Source organism: Apis mellifera (genome assembly GCF_003254395.2).
Source record: "Apis mellifera strain DH4 linkage group LG11 unlocalized genomic scaffold, Amel_HAv3.1 GroupUN_132_associated_to_Group11, whole genome shotgun sequence".
NCBI classification, from domain to species: Eukaryota; Metazoa; Arthropoda; class Insecta; order Hymenoptera; family Apidae; genus Apis; species Apis mellifera.
In genome coordinates, this window is record NW_020555822.1 from 651 (window position 1) to 17,021 (window position 16,371).

Here is a 16,371-nt window from a genome sequence, read left to right on the forward strand (position 1 = left end):
ACGTAAACTCAATTTTTCAAGTTTCAATATTATTTTTCTTTCTTTACATAATTTCATTTCATAATAATTTAAAATGAAACGAAATTTTAAATTATAAAATATTTAATTCTATCTCTATCATCGGAGATAGAAAGAAATATTTTCAGAAGAAATTGTATGCAAAACATGGAAAAGTGAGAGTTGATTTCACATACTCAAAGAAATTTTTTCTCCAAAAATAAATTGTTCTACACATAACATTTTAATATATCGTATATATGTAAGTTCTTATTCAAATCAAATCTTTCATGATAATTCAATTTCATTACAAGATAGTATAAACAATTTTTGTGACTATATATTAAATTGCAAGTGAGATCTCGAATAATCAAACTAATAGTACTAATATCAGTAGTCTAAATGTTCAATATAATTTTTAGATAATCCAATAATTTATATTATTCTGTTTAAAGTGAAACATGACAGTTTTACTGTATATTATCTGTATATTACTGTATATTTATATATATAATAATAAATTTATATGTATGTATATATATATGTACATATGTTCGTTTCAAACAATTTTTTTCAGCTTTTGATCTCTTTCTTTTCTTACCTATCTAATTATTTTCAAATTGTTGCTAGTACTATATTGCATTTCCTTTGTTTTTCTTTTTTCAATACTTCTAAATGCGTAGGAATACTGTTAACTGAAAATATCATCAGATTTATATTTATTTTCGCTCATAAATTTATTTCAATTTCTTTCTATGACTTATTGTTCAATTACATATCGCTTATCATATCATATTCAAACTTCTATTTAATTTCATCATGCTAGTCTCTATCATTGCCTATCATTGAATATATGTTAAATATAAAAATATAAAAATATAAATAGATATCATATTATCCTCTAATAAGGAACGATCACGTCCAACTTCAAAATTTTCAACGATACTGTGTGGTAAATTATAGATTCTAAATTGAGCCGTGAAATCCAAATATAATCTATTTCCATCTAAACTTTCAATTGTTAAAGTATCATCTCTTAACATCTGTATCTGCATCATCCGTTGTTAGATTATCGAGATTTAAAATTTTATTTAAATAAAATGAATATTTCGTAAAAATATTTCATACCAATATTCTTATCCAATGCTTATCATTTTATCTTCTTATGTTATTATTTTGTGATACGTGATACGTTAATGTTAATATTCTTTTGATACGCTTAAATCATTTTCATCTAAATTAATATTCACAATTTTCTTCAAATTCTTCTGAAAACAAAATTATCGTTGTATTTGTATTTAAATCACACAAATCAAACGTAAAAAGCATAAAAATGTATGTAAAAAATGTACGTTTACTATAATCATAGAAGAAGAACAAAAATAATGATGTTAGATTCTGTCTGTTTTAATTTTCTAATGAAAAGAGGAAAATGAATATTTTAACCTGATGGATGTTTAATCCAAGCTTAGTATTTTACTGTCATTATACTTTTAAATACACGTTCTACCGAAGGACCAACAGTTCCTATATCTGATAACCAAATTTCTTGCTTCGTTTCATTACGTTTAAAGATGATAGAATAGAATAGTCTTAAAGATAACGGTCGTGTTTCTGCATAACATTTAAGACTGCCTGTGTACGTTGACAGTGTGTGCAGTGACAGTATGCATATTGGAAAAATTTTGTCCTTATAAAACGAAAAAAAAAAATTGATATTATTACAAATATCATAATTGATTTTATTACATAAAAGTCATTGACGTTAATATTTGTCTTATTCTAATAATATATATATATTATGGAGTTTAATTTTTAATTTTATGATTTAAGGGAACTTACCAATTTAAAAGACTAGAGTCAAAACTTCCTACACCATTTTCACAAGAAAACATAATGCAGTGGATTTTAATGAAACGAGTGTTGTCATTTCATTACAAATTTTACAAATTTATTAATGGCAATTGAACAAATCCACACGATATTATCCATTCGGACTTTTATCTCGACTTTATCTTCTATAGAAAAAAATTGAGCAATTGTGCCCGTAATAAGTTTACATGTGCTTCGGTTCATGAATTTTATTTTTTTTACCAGATCCTTTAAATATTCCATCAGAGTATTTACAGTTTTTACAATATAAACCACGAGATTAGACCATTATAATTTCCACATTGTCGAATATTATACATTATCCATTTCCACCTAATACAGTTAAATAATATTATTCTTTATTATTAATACGGACAATTAATCCTTTTATGAAACAAAATATATTTGAAATGAATTATTATTATTAAGATGTTTATCAATATATTTAAACACAAAAATTATTATGAGTTTAATATTTCTGTTTTATTATAATTTCTTAATTATGTGGTATAATTTATAAAAGAACGTTCGAAATAACGACAATATGAAATTTGATATGGATTGAAGCTATATGTAACATTTATTTTTATTTATGTTCTAAATTTCTATTGTATCAACATTTGTGAATTTTATAATATAAATCTGTAAAAAATTGTTGAAGAACAAATAGTTAAATTATTTACACTTTCACACTTTTAAATTAAACAAACAAGAAACTAAAGAAAACTAGAACACTTCACTAAACTCTTATTAAATATTTATTGTTGCAAACCACTGATTTTCTTTTTTCTATCTCTTTTTACTGACAAATTTTCAACTTTCATATAGATTATAATCATTAAGGTTACGTAAAATTGTTTCGTATTATTCATACCAATCATTTGAAATTATGCATTAAATTTATTTATATTTTTATAAATTGTATTTTAAATATATATTAATATATGTGTGTGTTTATATATCCATACATACATACATACACACATATATATATATATACGAATATGATTTACCAAATACAAATTCACAGAATATCTATTAGAAAATAACGTGATTAAACATGACTGCAAAAAACGATATTTAAATTAAATAACCTAAACGTATTTTAGCTCTTCTATAACAACATTCGATTTAAAGTATTTCATATGTGTATATATATATATTTGCAGTATATCAATCAAATTGTTATAAATTATAATAATGTACCACACCTGTTAACAATATTACTTTTAATTATTTTAATTGTCATAATTTTGATATATATTTAGTTCTAATAAACATAAGGTATCACGTATTTATTTATCGAACAAATAATTTTAATATTACCAGACGATGTATATGACAGATTTTCATAAAAATATAAATTATTTATATTATCAAAAATCTTTATCTTTCTTTAATTTTCACTTTTATAAAAGGATACAATGCATACTATATACGTGTACTATATACATAAATATATATATATATATATATATATATATATTTATATATATATATATACAAAGTTATATTATATTATTTCATATATACATACGCACACGCGTATATACATATATAAACACATCAAATTAGATCAATCTTTAATTTTTTTAAATTAATTTAGATAATATGTCTGAACGAAATATTTCTTTTAATGTAAATATAATCCATTTTGTGTAAAATTTATTTATTTTTTCATTATTAACCTATTAATAAGAACATTATATATACACTTAGTCGCACATGATTTTTATACACTTTACACAAATTCAATTGAATTTGTGTTATCGAAATTAATGATAATTTGTTTTATATATGAAATATCGCGAGTATATAATATATATTAATATGTTTGTATATATTTATATATAAATAAATACGAATATATAATTATATAAATATATATTTGTATATATTTATATATTTATGTATTTATGTATTATATATATTATATATATTTATATATTTATAAATATGAAAAGATTAAATTTATACTAATATAAATTATAACGTATTAAGAAATATGAATAATAAGTTCATTTGTTTGTAAAAAGTTGAAAATTAAATTTGAAATAATTAATTTGTAATTTATTTATATATATAATATTTTTAAATTTATTATATTGATAAATTATTTATAAAATTTAAATTATTATTAAAAATATATATTAATCTTAATAGATATTTCTGATAATCAATAAAAGAAAGTTTAATTCGGAAATTAATTTTAATAATGATTAATATAAATGCCAGCAATAACAGTTAAACTTGACGTTATAAATTAATTTATTCTCGTAAAATTTACATGTAAAAATTTAAATTGTAATTGAATTTATTGATTTTAGGTGAAATTTAAAATTAATTATAAATAATTATAATTAATTATAATTAATTAAAATTATAATGTTTAATAAAAAAACTAGGATTAGATATCCTATTATAGAAAATAAATTAAATTTTAAATAATTAAATGTTGAATTATTAAAATTAAATAATATGGCGGCGTCTATTATATCTAATTAGGGATACTTGTTTATTAATTCGATAATCCACGATAAGAAATACTTGAGTTTAAACTTATGTATTGTTGTTTTAATTAATTTGAATAAATTTGAGTTAGAAATATTTTAGATAAAAATAATTCAAATCAAAATGTAGTATATTCAAGATAAGAAATGAGTTTCAATAAATTTAATTTTTGGATTATTTATATTAATATAAATATATAAAAGAATTTAAGAGTAAATTGAAATAATTACTTTAGTTGAAGATAGTTTCAAAAAGTGTACAAATTGCCCGTCAATTTCATTAAAGTTGAAATAAGTGGTAACATGGTAAAAGTACTGGAAAATATTTTTAGATTTACAATTTTAGTTTAAAAAAATATTTTTTTTTACATTTTCTTGAAAAAGTTAAAAAAATTTTTTCAATTTTATAATTTAATAAATTTTTTTTTTTGAAGTTCAAAATTATAATTTTTAAAATTTAAAAGAAATTGAAGTTAAATTAAATTGAAATAATTATTTTGAATTAATTTTTATTTTTATAATTAAAATTTTATAATGTGAATGAAAGTTATTAAATATCAAGAAGTAAAATTTTGTTTTGTACCTTTTGTATCAGGGTTGATTAAAATTTATTTAATCAGAAGAATTTGAAATATCTCGAAAATAAGAGAAATTTATAAAATTTATAAAATTTTTTTTATAACATTAAAATTATAAATATAAATTTAGAAATTAAATGTCGATAATTCGAACTTATTAATATCTAGTCTTTTTAGAAATAAATTTAATTTAGATATAAAAATTTTAATAAATTAAATTTTAATTTATTTTATTAGTTTTTATATTAAAAATTTATGAGATAAACTGAAAATTTTGAATAGAAATTTAATTTATTTAATTTTAATATTATGGAAATATTTTTTTTTAATTTAAAAAATTTAAATTTTTAATTTAATTTGTTTTAATAAAAATTTAAATTAAAATTTTATTTATTATATAAAAATATATATTAAAATTATAAAAATATAGAAATAATGATTAAATTAGTAATAAAAATATATTTTAAATTGAAATTATTTAAATTATATAATTTAAAGAAACTCGGCAAATATATTATTCACCTGTTTATCAAAAATATGTCCTATTGAATTTAATTTTAGGTCGATCTGCTCCATGAAGTAAAATTTAAATAGCTGCAGTATATTGACTAGATAGCATACAAAACAAAGATAGCATAATAAATTATCTTTTAATTGAACAATTGAACAAACGAATTAATGAAATAATAACTGTTTCTAAATTATAAAATGAATTTAAATTTTTAATAAAAATTCAAAAATTTAATTGTTGTGGGACGATAAAATTCTTTAGAATTTTGTTTAATTTAGTTATTTATTTAATAATTATTTAATAATTAATTAAATTTGATTAAAAGATATTTTTGATTTATAATTTATAATTAGAAAAATAAATTACCTTAGGGATAACAGCGTAATATAAAGAAATTTTTCAATAACAAATATATATATATATATATATATAATTTAAGAAAATAGAGTAAATAAAATGAGTATTAAAAGTTAGTAGAAAATTTTATTTCTATATTATATTTTCAAAATATATACTTATTCAATTTCATTAACGTATTTTTATAAATTAATTAAATTTAGATCATTTAATTCCAAGATTTTCAAATTAAATTTTCTCATAATTTTCTTAAATGAAATGATATAAAGAAATGTAAGAAGTATGTGGTAGTAAATAATATATTAATATTTGTAAAAAGATATTCAATTAATTGTTTGCCTAATCATGTCAATAAAATAAAATTATTAATTATTATTAATAAAATAAAACAAATATTCAATAATAAATTTTATTAGATAGATTGATTTTATTATTTATTAAATTGTTATTATATAAAATAATGACACATAAAATTAAAATTGATATTACTAATCCAATTAACCTTCACTAAGTTTATTAGGAATTGCACGTAAACTCAATTTTTCAAGTTTCAATATTATTTTTCTTTCTTTACATAATTTCATTTCATAATAATTTAAAATGAAACGAAATTTTAAATTATAAAATATTTAATTCTATCTCTATCATCGGAGATAGAAAGAAATATTTTCAGAAGAAATTGTATGCAAAACATGGAAAAGTGAGAGTTGATTTCACATACTCAAAGAAATTTTTTCTCCAAAAATAAATTGTTCTACACATAACATTTTAATATATCGTATATATGTAAGTTCTCATTCAAATCAAATCTTTCATGATAATTCAATTTCATTACAAGATAGTATAAACAATTTTTGTGACTATATATTAAATTGCAAGTGAGATCTCGAATAATCAAACTAATAGTACTAATATCAGTAGTCTAAATGTTCAATATAATTTTTTAGATAATCCAATAATTTATATTATTCTGTTTAAAGTGAAACATGACAGTTTTACTGTATATTATTCTGTATATTACTGTATATTTATATATATTAATAATAAATTTATATGTATGTATATATATATGTACATATGTTCGTTTCAAACAATTTTTTTCAGCTTTTTGATCTCTTTCTTTTCTTACCTATCTAATTATTTTTCAAATTGTTGCTAGTACTATATTGCATTTCCTTTGTTTTTCTTTTTTCAATACTTCTAAATGCGTAGGAATACTGTTAACTGAAAATATCATCAGATTTATATTTATTTTCGCTCATAAATTTATTTTCAATTTCTTTCTATGACTTATTTGTTCAATTACATATCGCTTATCATATCATATTCAAACTTCTATTTAATTTCATCATGCTAGTCTCTATCATTGCCTATCATTGAATATATGTTAAATATAAAAATATAAAAATATAAATAGATATCATATTATCCTCTAATAAGGAACGATCACGTCCAACTTCAAAATTTTCAACGATACTGTGTGGTAAAATTATAGATTCTAAATTGAGCCGTGAAATCCAAATATAATCTATTTCCATCTAAACTTTCAATTGTTAAAGTATCATCTCTTAACATCTGTATCTGCATCATCCGTTGTTAGATTATCGAGATTTAAAATTTTATTTAAATAAAATGAATATTTCGTAAAAATATTTCATACCAATATTCTTATCCAATGCTTATCATTTTATCTTCTTATGTTATTATTTTGTGATACGTGATACGTTAATGTTAATATTCTTTTGATACGCTTAAATCATTTTCATCTAAATTAATATTCACAATTTTCTTCAAATTCTTCTGAAAACAAAATTATCGTTGTATTTGTATTTAAATCACACAAATCAAACGTAAAAAGCATAAAAATGTATGTAAAAAATGTACGTTTACTATAATCATAGAAGAAGAACAAAAATAATGATGTTAGATTCTGTCTGTTTTAATTTTCTAATGAAAAGAGGAAAATGAATATTTTAACCTGATGGATGTTTAATCCAAGCTTAGTATTTTACTGTCATTATACTTTTAAATACACGTTCTACCGAAGGACCAACAGTTCCTATATCTGATAACCAAATTTCTTGCTTCGTTTCATTACGTTTAAAGATGATAGAATAGAATAGTCTTAAAGATAACGGTCGTGTTTCTGCATAACATTTTAAGACTGCCTGTGTACGTTGACAGTGTGTGCAGTGACAGTATGCATATTGGAAAAATTTTGTCCTTATAAAAACGAAAAAAAAAAAAATTGATATTATTACATAATATCATAATTGATTTTATTACATAAAAGTCATTGACGTTAATATTTGTCTTATTCTAATAATATATATATATATATGGAGTTTAATTTTTAATTTTATGATTTAAGGGAAACTTACCAATTTAAAAAGACTAGAGTCAAAACTTCCTACACCATTTTCACAAGAAAACATAATGCAGTGGATTTTAATGAAACGAGTGTTGTCATTTCATTACAAATTTTTACAAATTTATTAATGGCAATTGAACAAATCCACACGATATTATCCATTCGGACTTTTATCTCGACTTTATCTTCTATAGAAAAAAATTGAGCAATTGTGCCCGTAATAAGTTTACATGTGCTTCGGTTCATGAATTTTATTTTTTTACCAGATCCTTTAAATATTCCATCAGAGTATTTACAGTTTTTACAATATAAACCACGAGATTAGACCATTATAATTTCCACATTGTCGAATATTTATACATTATCCATTTCCACCTAATACAGTTAAATAATATTATTCTTTATTATTAATACGGACAATTAAATCCTTTTATGAAACAAAATATATTTGAAATGAATTATTATTATTAAGAATGTTTATCAATATATTTAAACACAAAAATTATTATGAGTTTAAATATTTCTGTTTTATTATAATTTCTTAATTATGTGGTATAATTTATAAAAGAACGTTCGAAATAACGACAATATGAAATTTGATATGGATTGAAGCTATATGTAACATTTATTTTTATTTATGTTCTAAATTTCTATTGTATCAACATTTGTGAATTTTATAATATAAATCTGTAAAAAATTTGTTGAAGAACAAATAGTTAAATTATTTACACTTTCACACTTTTAAATTAAACAAACAAAGAAAACTAAAGAAAACTAGAACACTTCACTAAACTCTTATTAAAATATTTATTGTTGCAAACCACTGATTTTCTTTTTTCTATCTCTTTTTACTGACAAATTTTCAACTTTCATATAGATTATAATCATTAAGGTTACGTAAAATTGTTTCGTATTATTCATACCAATCATTTGAAATTATGCATTAAATTTATTTATATTTTTATAAATTGTATTTTAAATATATATTAATATATGTGTGTGTTTATATATCCATACATACATACATACACACATATATATATATATACGAATATGATTTACCAAATACAAATTCACAGAATATCTATTAGAAAATAACGTGATTAAACATGACTGCAAAAAACGATATTTAAATTAAATAACCTAAACGTATTTTAGCTCTTCTATAACAACATTCGATTTAAAGTATTTCATATGTGTATATATATATATTTGCAGTATATCAATCAAATTGTTATAAATTATAATAATGTACCACACCTGTTAACAATATTACTTTTAATTATTTTAATTGTCATAATTTTGATATATATTTAGTTCTAATAAACATAAGGTATCACGTATTTATTTATCGAACAAATAATTTTAATATTACCAGACGATGTATATGACAGATTTTCATAGAAATATAAATTATTTATATTATCAAAAATCTTTATCTTTCTTTAATTTTCACTTTTATAAAAGGATACAATGCATACTATATACGTGTACTATATACATAAATATATATATATATATATATATATATATACAAAGTTATATTATATTATTTCATATATACATACGCACACGCGTATATACATATATAAACACATCAAATTAGATCAATCTTTAATTTTTTTAAATTAATTTAGATAATATGTCTGAACGAAATATTTCTTTTAATGTAAATATAATCCATTTTGTGTAAAATTTATTTATTTTTTCATTATTAACCTATTAATAAGAACATTATATATACACTTAGTCGCACATGATTTTTTATACACTTTACACAAATTCAATTGAATTTGTGTTATCGAAATTAATGATAATTTTGTTTTATATATGAAATATCGCGAGTATATAAATATATATTAATATGTTTGTATATATTTATATATAAATAAATACGAATATATAATTATATAAATATATATATTTGTATATATTTATATATTTATGTATTTATGTATTATATATATTATATATATTTATATATTTATAAATATGAAAAGATTAAATTTATACTAATATAAATTATAACGTATTAAGAAATATGAATAATAAGTTCATTTGTTTGTAAAAAGTTGAAAATTAAATTTGAAATAATTAATTTGTAATTTATTTATATATATAATATTTTTAAATTTATTATATTGATAAATTATTTATAAAATTTAAATTATTATTAAAAATATATATTAATCTTAATAGATATTTCTGATAATCAATAAAAGAAAGTTTAATTCGGAAATTAATTTTAATAATGATTAATATAAATGCCAGCAATAACAGTTAAACTTGACGTTATAAATTAATTTATTCTCGTAAAATTTACATGTAAAAATTTAAATTGTAATTGAATTTATTGATTTTAGGTGAAATTTAAAATTAATTATAAATAATTATAATTAATTATAATTAATTAAAATTATAATGTTTAATAAAAAAACTAGGATTAGATATCCTATTATAGAAAAATAAATTAAATTTTAAATAATTAAATGTTGAATTATTAAAATTAAATAATATGGCGGCGTCTATTATATCTAATTAGGGATACTTGTTTATTAATTCGATAATCCACGATAAGAAATACTTGAGTTTAAACTTATGTATTGTTGTTTTAATTAATTTGAATAAATTTGAGTTAGAAATATTTTAGATAAAAATAATTCAAATCAAAATGTAGTATATTCAAGATAAGAAATGAGTTTCAATAAATTTAATTTTTGGATTATTTATATTAATATAAATATATAAAAGAATTTAAGAGTAAATTGAAATAATTACTTTAGTTGAAGATAGTTTCAAAAAGTGTACAAATTGCCCGTCAATTTCATTAAAGTTGAAATAAGTGGTAACATGGTAAAAGTACTGGAAAATATTTTTAGATTTACAATTTTAGTTTAAAAAAAATATTTTTTTTTACATTTTCTTGAAAAAGTTAAAAAAATTTTTTCAATTTTATAATTTAATAAATTTTTTTTTTTGAAGTTCAAAATTATAATTTTTAAAATTTAAAAGAAATTGAAGTTAAATTAAATTGAAATAATTATTTTGAATTAATTTTTATTTTTATAATTAAAATTTTATAATGTGAATGAAAGTTATTAAATATCAAGAAGTAAAATTTTGTTTTGTACCTTTTGTATCAGGGTTGATTAAAATTTATTTAATCAGAAGAATTTGAAATATCTCGAAAATAAGAGAAATTTATAAAATTTATAAAATTTTTTTTATAACATTAAAATTATAAATATAAATTTAGAAATTAAATGTCGATAATTCGAACTTATTAATATCTAGTCTTTTTAGAAATAAATTTAATTTAGATATAAAAATTTTAATAAATTAAATTTTAATTTATTTTATTAGTTTTTATATTAAAAATTTATGAGATAAACTGAAAATTTTGAATAGAAATTTAATTTATTTAATTTTAATATTATGGAAATATTTTTTTTTAATTTAAAAAATTTAAATTTTTAATTTAATTTGTTTTAATAAAAATTTAAATTAAAATTTTATTTATTATATAAAAATATATATTAAAATTATAAAAATATAGAAATAATGATTAAATTAGTAATAAAAATATATTTTAAATTGAAATTATTTAAATTATATAATTTAAAGAAACTCGGCAAATATATTATTCACCTGTTTATCAAAAATATGTCCTATTGAATTTAATTTTAGGTCGATCTGCTCCATGAAGTAAAATTTAAATAGCTGCAGTATATTGACTAGATAGCATACAAAACAAAGATAGCATAATAAATTATCTTTTAATTGAACAATTGAACAAACGAATTAATGAAATAATAACTGTTTCTAAATTATAAAATGAATTTAAATTTTTAATAAAAATTCAAAAATTTAATTGTTGTGGGACGATAAAATTCTTTAGAATTTTGTTTAATTTAGTTATTTATTTAATAATTATTTAATAATTAATTAAATTTGATTAAAAGATATTTTTGATTTATAATTTATAATTAGAAAAATAAATTACCTTAGGGATAACAGCGTAATATAAAGAAATTTTTCAATAACAAATATATATATATATATATATATAATTTAAGAAAATAGAGTAAATAAAATGAGTATTAAAAGTTAGTAGAAAATTTTATTTCTATATTATATTTTCAAAATATATACTTATTCAATTTCATTAACGTATTTTTATAAATTAATTAAATTTAGATCATTTAATTCCAAGATTTTCAAATTAAATTTTCTCATAATTTTCTTAAATGAAATGATATAAAGAAATGTAAGAAGTATGTGGTAGTAAATAATATATTAATATTTGTAAAAAGATATTCAATTAATTGTTTGCCTAATCATGTCAATAAAATAAAATTATTAATTATTATTAATAAAATAAAACAAATATTCAATAATAAATTTTATTAGATAGATTGATTTTATTATTTATTAAATTGTTATTATATAAAATAATGACACATAAAATTAAAATTGATATTACTAATCCAATTAACCTTCACTAAGTTTATTAGGAATTGCACGTAAACTCAATTTTTCAAGTTTCAATATTATTTTTCTTTCTTTACATAATTTCATTTCATAATAATTTAAAATGAAACGAAATTTTAAATTATAAAATATTTAATTCTATCTCTATCATCGGAGATAGAAAGAAATATTTTCAGAAGAAATTGTATGCAAAACATGGAAAAGTGAGAGTTGATTTCACATACTCAAAGAAATTTTTTCTCCAAAAATAAATTGTTCTACACATAACATTTTAATATATCGTATATATGTAAGTTCTCATTCAAATCAAATCTTTCATGATAATTCAATTTCATTACAAGATAGTATAAACAATTTTTGTGACTATATATTAAATTGCAAGTGAGATCTCGAATAATCAAACTAATAGTACTAATATCAGTAGTCTAAATGTTCAATATAATTTTTTAGATAATCCAATAATTTATATTATTCTGTTTAAAGTGAAACATGACAGTTTTACTGTATATTATTCTGTATATTACTGTATATTTATATATATTAATAATAAATTTATATGTATGTATATATATATGTACATATGTTCGTTTCAAACAATTTTTTTCAGCTTTTTGATCTCTTTCTTTTCTTACCTATCTAATTATTTTTCAAATTGTTGCTAGTACTATATTGCATTTCCTTTGTTTTTCTTTTTTCAATACTTCTAAATGCGTAGGAATACTGTTAACTGAAAATATCATCAGATTTATATTTATTTTCGCTCATAAATTTATTTTCAATTTCTTTCTATGACTTATTTGTTCAATTACATATCGCTTATCATATCATATTCAAACTTCTATTTAATTTCATCATGCTAGTCTCTATCATTGCCTATCATTGAATATATGTTAAATATAAAAATATAAAATATAAATAGATATCATATTATCCTCTAATAAGGAACGATCACGTCCAACTTCAAAATTTTCAACGATACTGTGTGGTAAAATTATAGATTCTAAATTGAGCCGTGAAATCCAAATATAATCTATTTCCATCTAAACTTTCAATTGTTAAAGTATCATCTCTTAACATCTGTATCTGCATCATCCGTTGTTAGATTATCGAGATTTAAAATTTTATTTAAATAAAATGAATATTTCGTAAAAATATTTCATACCAATATTCTTATCCAATGCTTATCATTTTATCTTCTTATGTTATTATTTTGTGATACGTGATACGTTAATGTTAATATTCTTTTGATACGCTTAAATCATTTTCATCTAAATTAATATTCACAATTTTCTTCAAATTCTTCTGAAAACAAAATTATCGTTGTATTTGTATTTAAATCACACAAATCAAACGTAAAAAGCATAAAAATGTATGTAAAAAATGTACGTTTACTATAATCATAGAAGAAGAACAAAAATAATGATGTTAGATTCTGTCTGTTTTAATTTTCTAATGAAAAGAGGAAAATGAATATTTTAACCTGATGGATGTTTAATCCAAGCTTAGTATTTTACTGTCATTATACTTTTAAATACACGTTCTACCGAAGGACCAACAGTTCCTATATCTGATAACCAAATTTCTTGCTTCGTTTCATTACGTTTAAAGATGATAGAATAGAATAGTCTTAAAGATAACGGTCGTGTTTCTGCATAACATTTTAAGACTGCCTGTGTACGTTGACAGTGTGTGCAGTGACAGTATGCATATTGGAAAAATTTTGTCCTTATAAAAACGAAAAAAAAAAAAATTGATATTATTACATAATATCATAATTGATTTTATTACATAAAAGTCATTGACGTTAATATTTGTCTTATTCTAATAATATATATATATATATATGGAGTTTAATTTTTAATTTTATGATTTAAGGGAAACTTACCAATTTAAAAAGACTAGAGTCAAAACTTCCTACACCATTTTCACAAGAAAACATAATGCAGTGGATTTTAATGAAACGAGTGTTGTCATTTCATTACAAATTTTTACAAATTTATTAATGGCAATTGAACAAATCCACACGATATTATCCATTCGGACTTTTATCTCGACTTTATCTTCTATAGAAAAAAATTGAGCAATTGTGCCCGTAATAAGTTTACATGTGCTTCGGTTCATGAATTTTATTTTTTTACCAGATCCTTTAAATATTCCATCAGAGTATTTACAGTTTTTACAATATAAACCACGAGATTAGACCATTATAATTTCCACATTGTCGAATATTTATACATTATCCATTTCCACCTAATACAGTTAAATAATATTATTCTTTATTATTAATACGGACAATTAAATCCTTTTATGAAACAAAATATATTTGAAATGAATTATTATTATTAAGAATGTTTATCAATATATTTAAACACAAAAATTATTATGAGTTTAAATATTTCTGTTTTATTATAATTTCTTAATTATGTGGTATAATTTATAAAAGAACGTTCGAAATAACGACAATATGAAATTTGATATGGATTGAAGCTATATGTAACATTTATTTTTATTTATGTTCTAAATTTCTATTGTATCAACATTTGTGAATTTTATAATATAAATCTGTAAAAAATTTGTTGAAGAACAAATAGTTAAATTATTTACACTTTCACACTTTTAAATTAAACAAACAAAGAAAACTAAAGAAAACTAGAACACTTCACTAAACTCTTATTAAAATATTTATTGTTGCAAACCACTGATTTTCTTTTTTCTATCTCTTTTTACTGACAAATTTTCAACTTTCATATAGATTATAATCATTAAGGTTACGTAAAATTGTTTCGTATTATTCATACCAATCATTTGAAATTATGCATTAAATTTATTTATATTTTTATAAATTGTATTTTAAATATATATTAATATATGTGTGTGTTTATATATCCATACATACATACATACACACATATATATATATATACGAATATGATTTACCAAATACAAATTCACAGAATATCTATTAGAAAATAACGTGATTAAACATGACTGCAAAAAACGATATTTAAATTAAATAACCTAAACGTATTTTAGCTCTTCTATAACAACATTCGATTTAAAGTATTTCATATGTGTATATATATATATTTGCAGTATATCAATCAAATTGTTATAAATTATAATAATGTACCACACCTGTTAACAATATTACTTTTAATTATTTTAATTGTCATAATTTTGATATATATTTAGTTCTAATAAACATAAGGTATCACGTATTTATTTATCGAACAAATAATTTTAATATTACCAGACGATGTATATGACAGATTTTCATAGAAATATAAATTATTTATATTATCAAAAATCTTTATCTTTCTTTAATTTTCACTTTTATAAAAGGATACAATGCATACTATATACGTGTACTATATACATAAATATATATATATATATATATATATATATATATATATACAAAGTTATATTATATTATTTCATATATACATACGCACACGCGTATATACATATATAAACACATCAAATTAGATCAATCTTTAATTTTTTTAAATTAATTTAGATAATATGTCTGAACGAAATATTTCTTTTAATGTAAATATAATCCATTTTGTGTAAAATTTATTTATTTTTTCATTATTAACCTATTAATAAGAACATTATATATACACTTAGTCGCACATGATTTTTTATACACTTTACACAAATTCAATTGAATTTGTGTTA

General features: G+C 19.3%; 1 long non-coding RNA gene across 23 annotated transcripts; it reads right to left on the reverse strand.

Annotated features, from left to right (window-relative positions):
• Positions 1 to 654: 654 nt before the first annotated feature.
• On the reverse strand, positions 655 to 16,034 carry LOC100578173. 23 transcript variants are annotated; one of them, XR_003306383.1, is made up of 9 exons: positions 15,823 to 15,977; positions 14,573 to 14,937; positions 13,320 to 14,412; positions 8,207 to 8,571; positions 7,486 to 8,048; positions 1,840 to 2,202; positions 1,444 to 1,687; positions 1,126 to 1,265; positions 655 to 692 (listed from the first exon to the last, which is right to left on the reverse strand). It is a non-coding gene; the product is annotated as an uncharacterized LOC100578173 (long non-coding RNA). The 23 variants fall into 23 exon arrangements; XR_003306382.1 differs by lacking the exon at positions 655 to 692 and having other exon boundaries at positions 710 to 1,265; positions 13,320 to 13,986; positions 14,168 to 14,412; XR_003306373.1 differs by lacking the exon at positions 655 to 692 and having other exon boundaries at positions 710 to 1,265; positions 13,320 to 13,989; positions 14,168 to 14,412.
• Positions 16,035 to 16,371: the final 337 nt, after the last annotated feature.